General features: G+C 46.7%; 1 long non-coding RNA gene across 3 annotated transcripts; it reads right to left on the reverse strand.

The window, feature by feature from the left end:
• LOC110261701 lies at positions 5,846–9,320 on the reverse strand. Of its 3 annotated transcripts, XR_002346163.1 has the most exons (4): positions 8,574–9,320; positions 8,003–8,080; positions 7,036–7,207; positions 5,846–6,714 (listed from the first exon to the last, which is right to left on the reverse strand). It is a non-coding gene; the product is annotated as an uncharacterized LOC110261701 (long non-coding RNA). The 3 variants fall into 3 exon arrangements; XR_002346161.1 differs by having other exon boundaries at positions 5,846–7,207; XR_002346162.1 differs by having other exon boundaries at positions 5,846–7,207; positions 7,935–8,080.

A 9,572-nucleotide genomic window follows, 5' to 3' on the forward strand; every position in this document is an offset into this window, starting at 1 on the left:
CAGATGAAAATCACCACGATCCAAAAATCTGTGGGACACATTCAGGCACGATCTGGCCTTGGAGTCGCTTGAGCCCTTCGTCTGAGTTTCCTTATTTGTAAATGGGGAGGCTCACGTCCACCTGCCCGACAGGGGGCGATACAGTGGATGAGTGGTCATGTAGGACGAGGTCGAGGATATGAGATGATAAAGTACGATACAGTAGATGCCCACTCAGTGACAGGTAAAACTTCAGGGTTCTTTTCTTAGTTGAGGCCCTTAAGTACAAATAAGGTTCAAAAATCAGGTGTAACAACATAAAATATCCACATCTTTTTTAAAAGCTAATTTCTTCTAGGTCTGTTTCAATATAAAAAAAATCTAATTATTGAACAATAATGAGCATGCTCATGTAAGAGAAATCATACATGATGTTTCCATTAAGTAGGTGCTTTATAAGAGTCCTGAATGTTATACATACTCTCAAACTAATAAAATGGCTTAAAAATGTAAAAGAAAAAAAAAATCTGTGGGACATAGCAAAAAGCAACTCTAGGAGGGAAGATTATACCAATACAGGTTTACCTCAGGAAACAAGAAAAATCTCAACCTAACCTTACATCTAGTGGAACTGGAAAAATTTTTTAAAAGATGAGCAGAAGGAAAGAGAAAGAGCAGAAATAAATGAAATAGAAGGAGAAAATAGAAAATAGCAATGAAACTAAGAGTACTTTGAAAAAAATCAACAAAATTTATAACCCTTCAGCCATACTCATCAAGAGGAAAAAAAAAAAAAAAGAGTCCAAGTCAATAAAATCAGAAGTGAAAAAAGTTTCAACACCATAGATACACAAAGGGTAAGAGACTACCAGAAGAAATGGACAAACTCCTAGAAATGCACGCCCTCTTACGACTGAACCAGGAAGAAACAGAAAATATAAACAGACCGCTCACCAGTAACGAAACTGAATCAGTAATTTTAAAAAAGCCTCCCCAAAATCCGAGACCAGATGGCTTAACACTTAAAGAACAGTTAACACCTATCCTTCCCAAACTATTCCAAAAAAAATTGCCAAGGAAGGAATACTTCGGAACTCATTGAGTCCAGTATCATCTTGATATCAAAGTCAGACAACACTATCACAAAAAGAAAATTACAGGCCAATGTCACTGATAACAGATGAAAAAATCCTCAACAAAATATTAGCGAACAAAATCTAATAGTACATTGAAAGAATCATCCACCATGATCAAGTGAGATTTATCCTAGGGATACAAGGATTTTTCAGTATCTGCACATCAGTCAACGTTATGCATCACATTAACAAACTGAAGAATAAAAACCATATGATCCTGGGGGGGGGACAAGCAGGAGGCATAACTCTCTCAGGCTTCAGACAATATTACAAAGCTACAGTCATCAAGACGGTGTGGTGCTGGTACAAAAACAAACATACCGACCAATGGAACAGAATAGAGAACCCAAAAATGAACCCAGACACCTTCAGTCAATTACTCTTTTACAAAAGAGGCAAGAATATAAAAAGATGGTCTCTTCAGCAAGTGGTGCTGGGAAAACTGGACAGCTGAATATAAATCAAATGAAACGAGAACACTCCCTCACACCATGCACAGAAATAAACTCAAAATGGCTTAAAGACTTAAACCTAAGACAAGACCCCATCAACTAGAAGAGAACATAGGCAAAACACTCTCCAACATCAGTCATACAAATGTTTTCTTAGGTTAGTCTCCCAAGGCGATAGAAATAAAAATAAACCAATGGGACCCAATCAAACTTACAAGCTTTTGCACAACAAAGGAAATCATATAAATAGATATAGATAGATAGATAGATAAACCAACAGACAGACAACCTAGAGAAAGGGAGAAAATAACTGTAAACAATGCAACTAACAAGGGCTAAATCTCCAAAACATGCAAACAACTCATTCAACAGCAAAAATACAAGCAACCCAACTGAAAAATGGGCAGAAGACCTAAGCAGACATGTCTCCAAAGAAGACCCAGGGATGGCCAGCAGCCACATGAAAAGATGCTGAGCATCACTAATTATTAGAGAAATGCAAATCAACACTACAATGAAGTACCACCTCACAGCAGGCAGAATAGGCCATCATTAATAAGTCTGCAAATAAATGCTGGACCGGGTGTGGAGAAAACGGAACCCTCCTACACTGCTGGTGGGAATACAAATTGGTACAACCGCTATGGAACCCGTATGGGGCTACTTCAGAAACCTCAATACAAAATTGCCATATGATCCAGCAATCCCACAATCTGGCCATATATCCAGACACAACTAGTCATTCAAAAAGATGCATGCACCGCATGTTCACTGCGGCACTATTCACAATAGCCAAGACATGGAAGCACTCTAAATGTCCAAAGGCAGATGAATGGATTAAGAAGATGTGGTACATACACACAACGGAATTCTACTCAGCCATAAAAGAGAACAAAATAATGCCATTTGCAGCAACATGGATGGAACTAGATTCTCATACTAAGTGAAGAAAGTCAGAGAAAGGAAAATACCATATGATATCACTTACGTGTGAAATCTAATATATGGCACAAATTAACTTATCTACAGAAAAGAAACGAACTCATGGAAATGGAGAACAGAGTTGTGGTTGCCAAGCCGGGTGGGGAAGGAGAGGGATGGACTGGGAGTTTGGGGTTAGTAGATGAAAACCATTGCATTTGGAGTGGACGAGCCATGAGGTCCTGCTGTACTGTGCTGGGAACTACCTCCAATCCCCTGTAACGGATCGTTATGGAATATGAGACAAAGAATGTATACATACGTATAGTTGGGTCACTTTGCTATACAGCAAAAATTGACAGAACATTGTAAACCAACTATAATTTTTTAAAAAGGTTTTTAAAACATATGATCATGTCAATAGATGCAGAAAAAGCCTTTGACAAAATTCAACATCCATTTATGATAAAAACCCTCCTAGAAAGTGGGCATAGAGGGAACATATGCCAACATGATAAATGCTATCTATATATGACAAGCCCACAGCTAACATGTTCAATGGTAAAAAGCTGAAAGTGTTTTCTCTAAGAACAGGAGCAAGACAAGGATGTCCACTCTTGTCACTTTCACTCAACATGGGCTAGGAAGTCCTGGTCATAGCGTTCAGAAAAAAGAAATAAAAAGAAACAGAAACTGGAAAGGAAGAAGTAAAACTGTCACTGTCCCCAGATGATACACCATACAGAGACAATTCTAAAGGTGCCACCAGAAAACTACTAGAGCTCATGCATTCAGTAAAGATGTAATTAATAAAAATATACATAAATCTGTTGCATTTTTATACGCATTTTTATACACTAACAACAAACCACCAAGAAGCAAAATTTAAAAATTCCACGAACGATTACATCAAAAAGAATAAACTACCTAGGTAAGAATAAACCTGCGTCAATAGTTTTAAAGATCTTTACTCGGAAAACTAAGATGCTGATAAAAGTTGAAGAACAAACAAATGGAAAGATATGGATTCAAAGAATTAATATTGTTAAAAAACCGTATTACCCAAGGCAATCTACAGATTCAATGCAAAGAAATACAAATCAAAATCACAATGCGATTATCACCTCCCACCTATCAGGATGACTGTCATCAAAAACCCCACAAATAACAAATGTTGGTAAGGATGTGGAAAAAAAGGAACACTGGTACACTGCTGGTGGGAATATAAATTGGGGCAGCCACTGTGAAAAAAAGTATGGACATTCCTCAAAAAACCAAAAATAGAACTACTGCATGATCCAGCAATCCCGCTCCTTGGTATATATCCAAAGAAAATAAAAACAGTCATTGGAAAAGATACATGCACCCCAATGTTCACAGCAGCATTGTCTATAATAGCCAAGATATGAAATCAACCTAAATGTCCATCGACAGATGAGTGGATAAAGAAGATGTGGTATGGGTATACAATAGAATACTACTCAGCCATGAAAAATGTTGCCATTTGCAACAACTTGTTGCATATCATGCTTAGTGAAATAAGTCAGAGAAAGACAAATGCGGTAGGATATCATTTACATGTGGAATCTAAAAAAAAACACAAATTAGTGAATATAATGAAAAAGAAACATAGTGAATATAATGAAAAAGAAACAGACTCAGAGAACTAGTAGTTACCAGTGGGGAGAGGGAAGGGGGGAGGGGAAGATGGGGGTAGAGGATTAAGAGGTTCTAATGACTGTGTGTCAAATACATAAGCTACAGGGACATACTGTACAGCACAAGGAAGAAAGCCAGTATTTTATAGTAACTCTGCATGGAGTGTAGAGTTTAAAATTTGTGCATCACTATGCTGTACTCTGAAACATACAATATTGAAAACCAACTATGCCTCAATTTTTAAAAAATTAAAATACCACCCCTCTGAAGAAAAACAATTAATAGGAGTTCACGTCGTGGCTCAGCGGAAACAAATCTGACTAGCATCCATGAGGATGCGGGCTCGAGCCCTGGCCTCGCTCAGTGGGTTAAGGATCTGGTGTTGCAGTGAGCTGCAGTGGAGGTCACAGAGGCGGCTCGGATCTGGAGTTTCTGTGGCTGTGGTGCAGGCTGGCAGCTGCAGCTATGATTCGACCCCCAGCCTGGTAACTTTCATATGCTGCAGGTGCAGCCCTAAAGAGCAAAAAAAAAAAAAAAAAAAAAAAAAAAAAATGTATACATCATGACCGAGTGGGATTTTTGCCATGAATGTAAGATTAATTCAACATACAAAAAAAAATGTGATATACAATATGGATATAATAAAGGACGGAACTATATGATCATCTCAATAAACGCAGAAAAACATCTGAGAAATCCAACAGCCATCATAATAAAAACACTCAAACTAGAGATAGAAGGACTTTCCTCAACTTCATAAAGGGCATCTATGAAAAACCCACAGCTAACATCATACTCAATAGTGTAAAAAGCTTCCCTAGAAGTTCCCGTTGTGGCGCAGTGGTTGGCGAATCCGACTAGGAACCATGAGGTTGCGGGTTCGGTCCCTGCCCTTGCTCAGTGGGTTAAGGATCCGGTGTTGCCGTGAGCTGTGGTGTAGGTCGCAGATGCGGCTCGGATCCCGAGTTGCTGTGGGTGTGGTGTAGGCCGGTGGCTACAGCTCCGATTCGACCCCTAGCCTGGGAGCCTCCATATGCCACAGGAGCAGCCCAAAAAATGGCAAAAAGACAAAAAAGACAAAAAAAAAAAAAAAAAAAAAAGCTTTCACCCTAAAACCAGGAACAAGTGAAAGATGTCTGCTTTTGCTCATTTATTCAAACATTACCTTGACGGTTCTAGTCAGTACAATTAAGAAAAACAATGGAATATTACTCAACCGTAAAAAATAATGAAATCTTGCCATTTGTGAAACCATGGAAAGACTTTGATGCTTCGATAAGTCAGACAAAGACAAACACCATATGATCTCACTTGTATGTAAAATTCAAAACAAAACAAAGCCACCAAGTTCACAGATATGAAAAACAGCCTGGTGATCCCCGGAGGCTGGGGTGGGAGGGGCGGGGAAACAGATGAAGGGGGTCAAGAGCTATAAACTTCCAGCCGTAAAACAGGTCATGGGGGGTGATATACAGCATGGCAAGTGTAGTTAATACTGTATTGTATACCTGAAATTCGCAGAGAGGGAGTTCTTATCGTGGCACAGTGGCAGCAAATCCGACTAGGAACCATGAGGTCGAGGGTTCGATCCCTGGCCCCGCTCAGTGGGTTAAGGATCCGGCATTGCTGTGAGCTGTGGTGTAGGTTGCAGACACAGCTAGGATCCTACAAAGCCGTGGCTGTGGTGTAGGCCGGCAGCTGTAGCTCCGATTTGCCCCCTAGCCTGGGAACCTGCATATGCTGTGGGTGCAGCCCTGGAAAGACAACATGACCTCACACATAGAAAACGCTAAAGCATCCAATCCCAAGGCGCCATTGATCTGGTTGCGCCAAGGTGGGAATTCCTACACGACTAATCTTTATACTCTGCTGGTAGAATGCCGCCCCCACCCCGCCATCCCCATCTGGGGACCCTCACCCAGCTTCCCAAAGGGGGCTGTGCTCTCAGAGGCACGAGGACCACCTGCTCCCACTCACGGCTCCGGTGCCTGCCTCCTTGGTGCAGTCTCTGCTCGGCTGGGCTGGCCGTCCTGGGTGGGGGCAGCAGCCACTCAGATACCACGTGAGTTCACGTCTCAGGCCCTTGGTCACCCAAGGCCCGCCGCCACTGCTGGGGCTTTGGGGGGCTTCCCAGCGTCCTGCCTGGGGGCTGTCTCCCCTTTGCTCTGAACCTGGGCCCAGATGGTTGAGGGCTGGGCTAGCGAGCCCTCGTCCTGGCGTGGGGACCCATTTGCCAGCCTCTGACTCTTCATCAAAGACCTGGCCCGGCTGCCTGGCGGCCACTGTTACAACAGAGAAATGAGAGACGCGCTCAAAGAGATGGGGCCACCTGGGGGCTCCTGGAGAGTCTGTGAACCCCCCATGGCAGGTCGGCAGCCCCCAGCACCCTCTTCCTGGACCCACATGGTCTGGGTAAGATGAAAAGTCGGTTGATTTTCACTGGGCTGTCAACTGTTGCTAGTCGTGGTCTGTTAGTTGTGACAGCACTGATTTCCTTGTTACTAGAAAAGCTTTATCACCCAGAGCTTTACAGCCTCCTGGAGTGAGAAGCTATGACGCAAACACACCTTGGAGAAGAAAAGTGACCTGTAATTCTTGCTCGTGCAAGGTGTGTGCTTACCAGACAGCAGCAGCCCTCAGCTGTCGCAGGACTGAGCTGCCCCCCCACCCCGTTCCTAAGTGATTTCACACACCTGCACCCCCACGTCCAGTTCTAGTTTTCCAGGAAGACGACTATCCCGTTGCCTGTGACACGAGAGGGATGCCAACCGTGGGCCTTGCAGATTTTGAGGTTTAAATCACCGGCTCCAGCGACTGTGTGTGAGGTTGTCATGGGGACCAGGCAGATGCAGGGGCAAGGGGTGGGGTGTCTTTCCTACTTTGCACACCTGGCGAGTACGCCGTCCACTGGAAACGTCTCAGAATCCTGGAACATCCAAAATGGTGTCCGAAGCCACACAGAAGCTCCAGAATCAGCCTCTAGGTGTTGGTCTCTTTTGTGATCAGGACGCTGAAGAACCACGGCTCCTCTGAGCGAGGTGTGGAGAGAGAGGTGTGTACCTGAGTGATTAAGGTGTAACTTGAACCGATTCACTGCAAACCACCTGTGCACGTGCGCCAGGGTGTCGGGAGGCGTAACAGCTTCTTTGGGGGTCACTGGCAGGCAATAAACTGCACGTGGGTAAAGCATGCGCTTTTTTTTTTTTTTTTTTTTTGTCTTTTTGCCTTTTCTAGGGCCGCACCTGCAGCATATGGAGGTTCCCAGGCTAGGGGTCGAATCGGAGCTGTAGCCCCTGGCCTACACCAGAGCCACAGCAACACAGGATCCGAGCCGCGTCTGCAACCTACACCACAGCTCACAGCAATGCCGGATCCTTAACCCATTGAGCAAGGCCAGGGATCAAACCTGCAACCTCATGGTTCCTAGTCGGATTCGTTAACCACTGAGCCATGACAGGAACTCCCAAGTGTGCACCTTGATACATTTTGACATCTGTACATGGGTGAAGTAGCCATAATCAAGAGCCAACATCTGGGAGTTCCCCTTGTGGCTCAGGGGGTTAGGGACACCTTGTTGTCTCTGTGAGGATGCGGGTTTGATCCCTGCCCTCAATCAGGGAGTTAAAGATCCAGCGTTGCCACAAGCTGCGGTTCAGGTCACAGCTGCAGCTCTGAGAACTCCCATATGCCTCAGGTGTGGCCTCTTAAAAAAAAAAAAGACGTCGCCATCACCCCCAGGTGCCTTGAGCCTCCTTGTAACCCGCCCTCCTGCCCCTCCCAACCCTACCTGCCCCCCTGGCAGGCACTGATCTGCTTTTTGTCACAAATAAGCAGATTTGCAACTACTTATCCGACCAGTTCGGAGCCCAGCTGGCAAATGCCTTCTTTCCTTTTGAAGGTTGGGCCTTTCACGGTGTGTTAAAATTATCAGTTCTGGGGAGAGCAAGAGAAACAGAGGGACACGGATGAAAGGCTGCCTTGGGGCCACCTCCTGGGAGTCTCGCCCTCACAAGAGCCCTGCCCGCTAAGCAGCAACCCTCGCCACCCCCCAGGCAGGCCCCTGACACTGTGGGACTCCTGGCCAGTTTGGGCACCGCCGCAACACACCCTGGCAAGAGGGGCCTTGGGGGCCAGCTCTGGTGGCTGCCTCCCCGGCACCACCCCACCCAGCTGCGCAGCGGGCCGGCCTCCCCTCTCCCCCCTGTCAGCTCCGCTCCTCCGGCTGCTGGATCTTTCCTCCTCCATCTGCCCCCCGTTACCGCACCAGCTTCATCGCGCCCATCTTGCCCATCTTGCCCGGTGCGCAGCAGGCCGAGACCCCTAAGTCTGCGGCCAAGAAAGGGCTTCTCCATAAGGCAGCCGAACGAGGAGACAGCAGAACAAGTCTCCAGGCCGCCTCCGGGAAGGCAGGTGCTGGGGCATTTACCGGGTGAAGCGCGAAGATGCAGGGCGGGCGGCGGCGGCGGCGGGAAACGCGAGCGGAACCCTCGCCCTGCGCAGGCGCAGCGAAGCTCCGGCCGCGTCGGGTTCAAAAGCGCGCAGGCCGAGCCGGGCGCAAGCGCGGTCGGAGGGTCAGGGGTCCTCTCCGGTCTTAACCAGCTCAGCTTGAAGGAGACTCAGGTGACTCAAGTTTCTGGAACGCACCTCGGGCCGACGCACGGTTCAGGCTCCAAGCCACGTGGGCAACACGCAAGCCCCCAAATGGCCTTGATTGGTGAAGACAGGTGACATGCCCCTGACGCCTCGCCGGCCTCCCTCCTTCCCTGCCCAGCTGCCCCTGGAGCCCCAGGTCAGGGTACGAAGATTCCTCTCTAGCCTCAGTCAGTTTGCAGAAGGGGGTCTCTGCCTGGCTCCGGTCCGAGGACCCCGCGCCTTCTCCCACGGGAGCCCCGCACACCTATGGGAGGCGGCTGGGGCAGGAATGCGAGCCTGCCGGCACCCCACCGCTGTGTCCAGGCCCAGCCTCTCCAGTAGGAAGGATGTCTAGACGGTTGCGTAGCCGTGGAAATTGTCCACGATGCGTTTTGTGACCTGGTTTTGGGCAACTGATGATGAAGACAAAATAGCCAGTAACACCTGTGAAAGTGCCTAGTTCACTTCTGACAAGAAAAAGCGTCAGAGGAGTAAGCTTAGGGTTCCTGTTGCGGCTCAGCGGTTAAGAACCCAGCTGGTATCCATGAGAATGCGGGTTTGGTCCCTGACCTCACTCAGTGGGTTAAGCATCCGGCGTTGTGGAGAGTTGCAGTGCGGGTTGCAGATGCAACTCGAGTCTGGCGTGGCTGTGACTGGTGGAGGCCGGCAGCTGTAGCTCCGATTCCACCCCTAGCCTGGGAACCTCCATATGCTGCAGGTGGGGCCTGAAAAAGAAAAAGTAAGGCTTAGTGGGCATGTGTAGATTTTTAAAACTCCTTAGGAGACAGGTTAA

Source organism: Sus scrofa, chromosome 7 (genome assembly GCF_000003025.6).
Source record: "Sus scrofa isolate TJ Tabasco breed Duroc chromosome 7, Sscrofa11.1, whole genome shotgun sequence".
NCBI lineage: Eukaryota > Metazoa > Chordata > Mammalia > Artiodactyla > Suidae > Sus > Sus scrofa.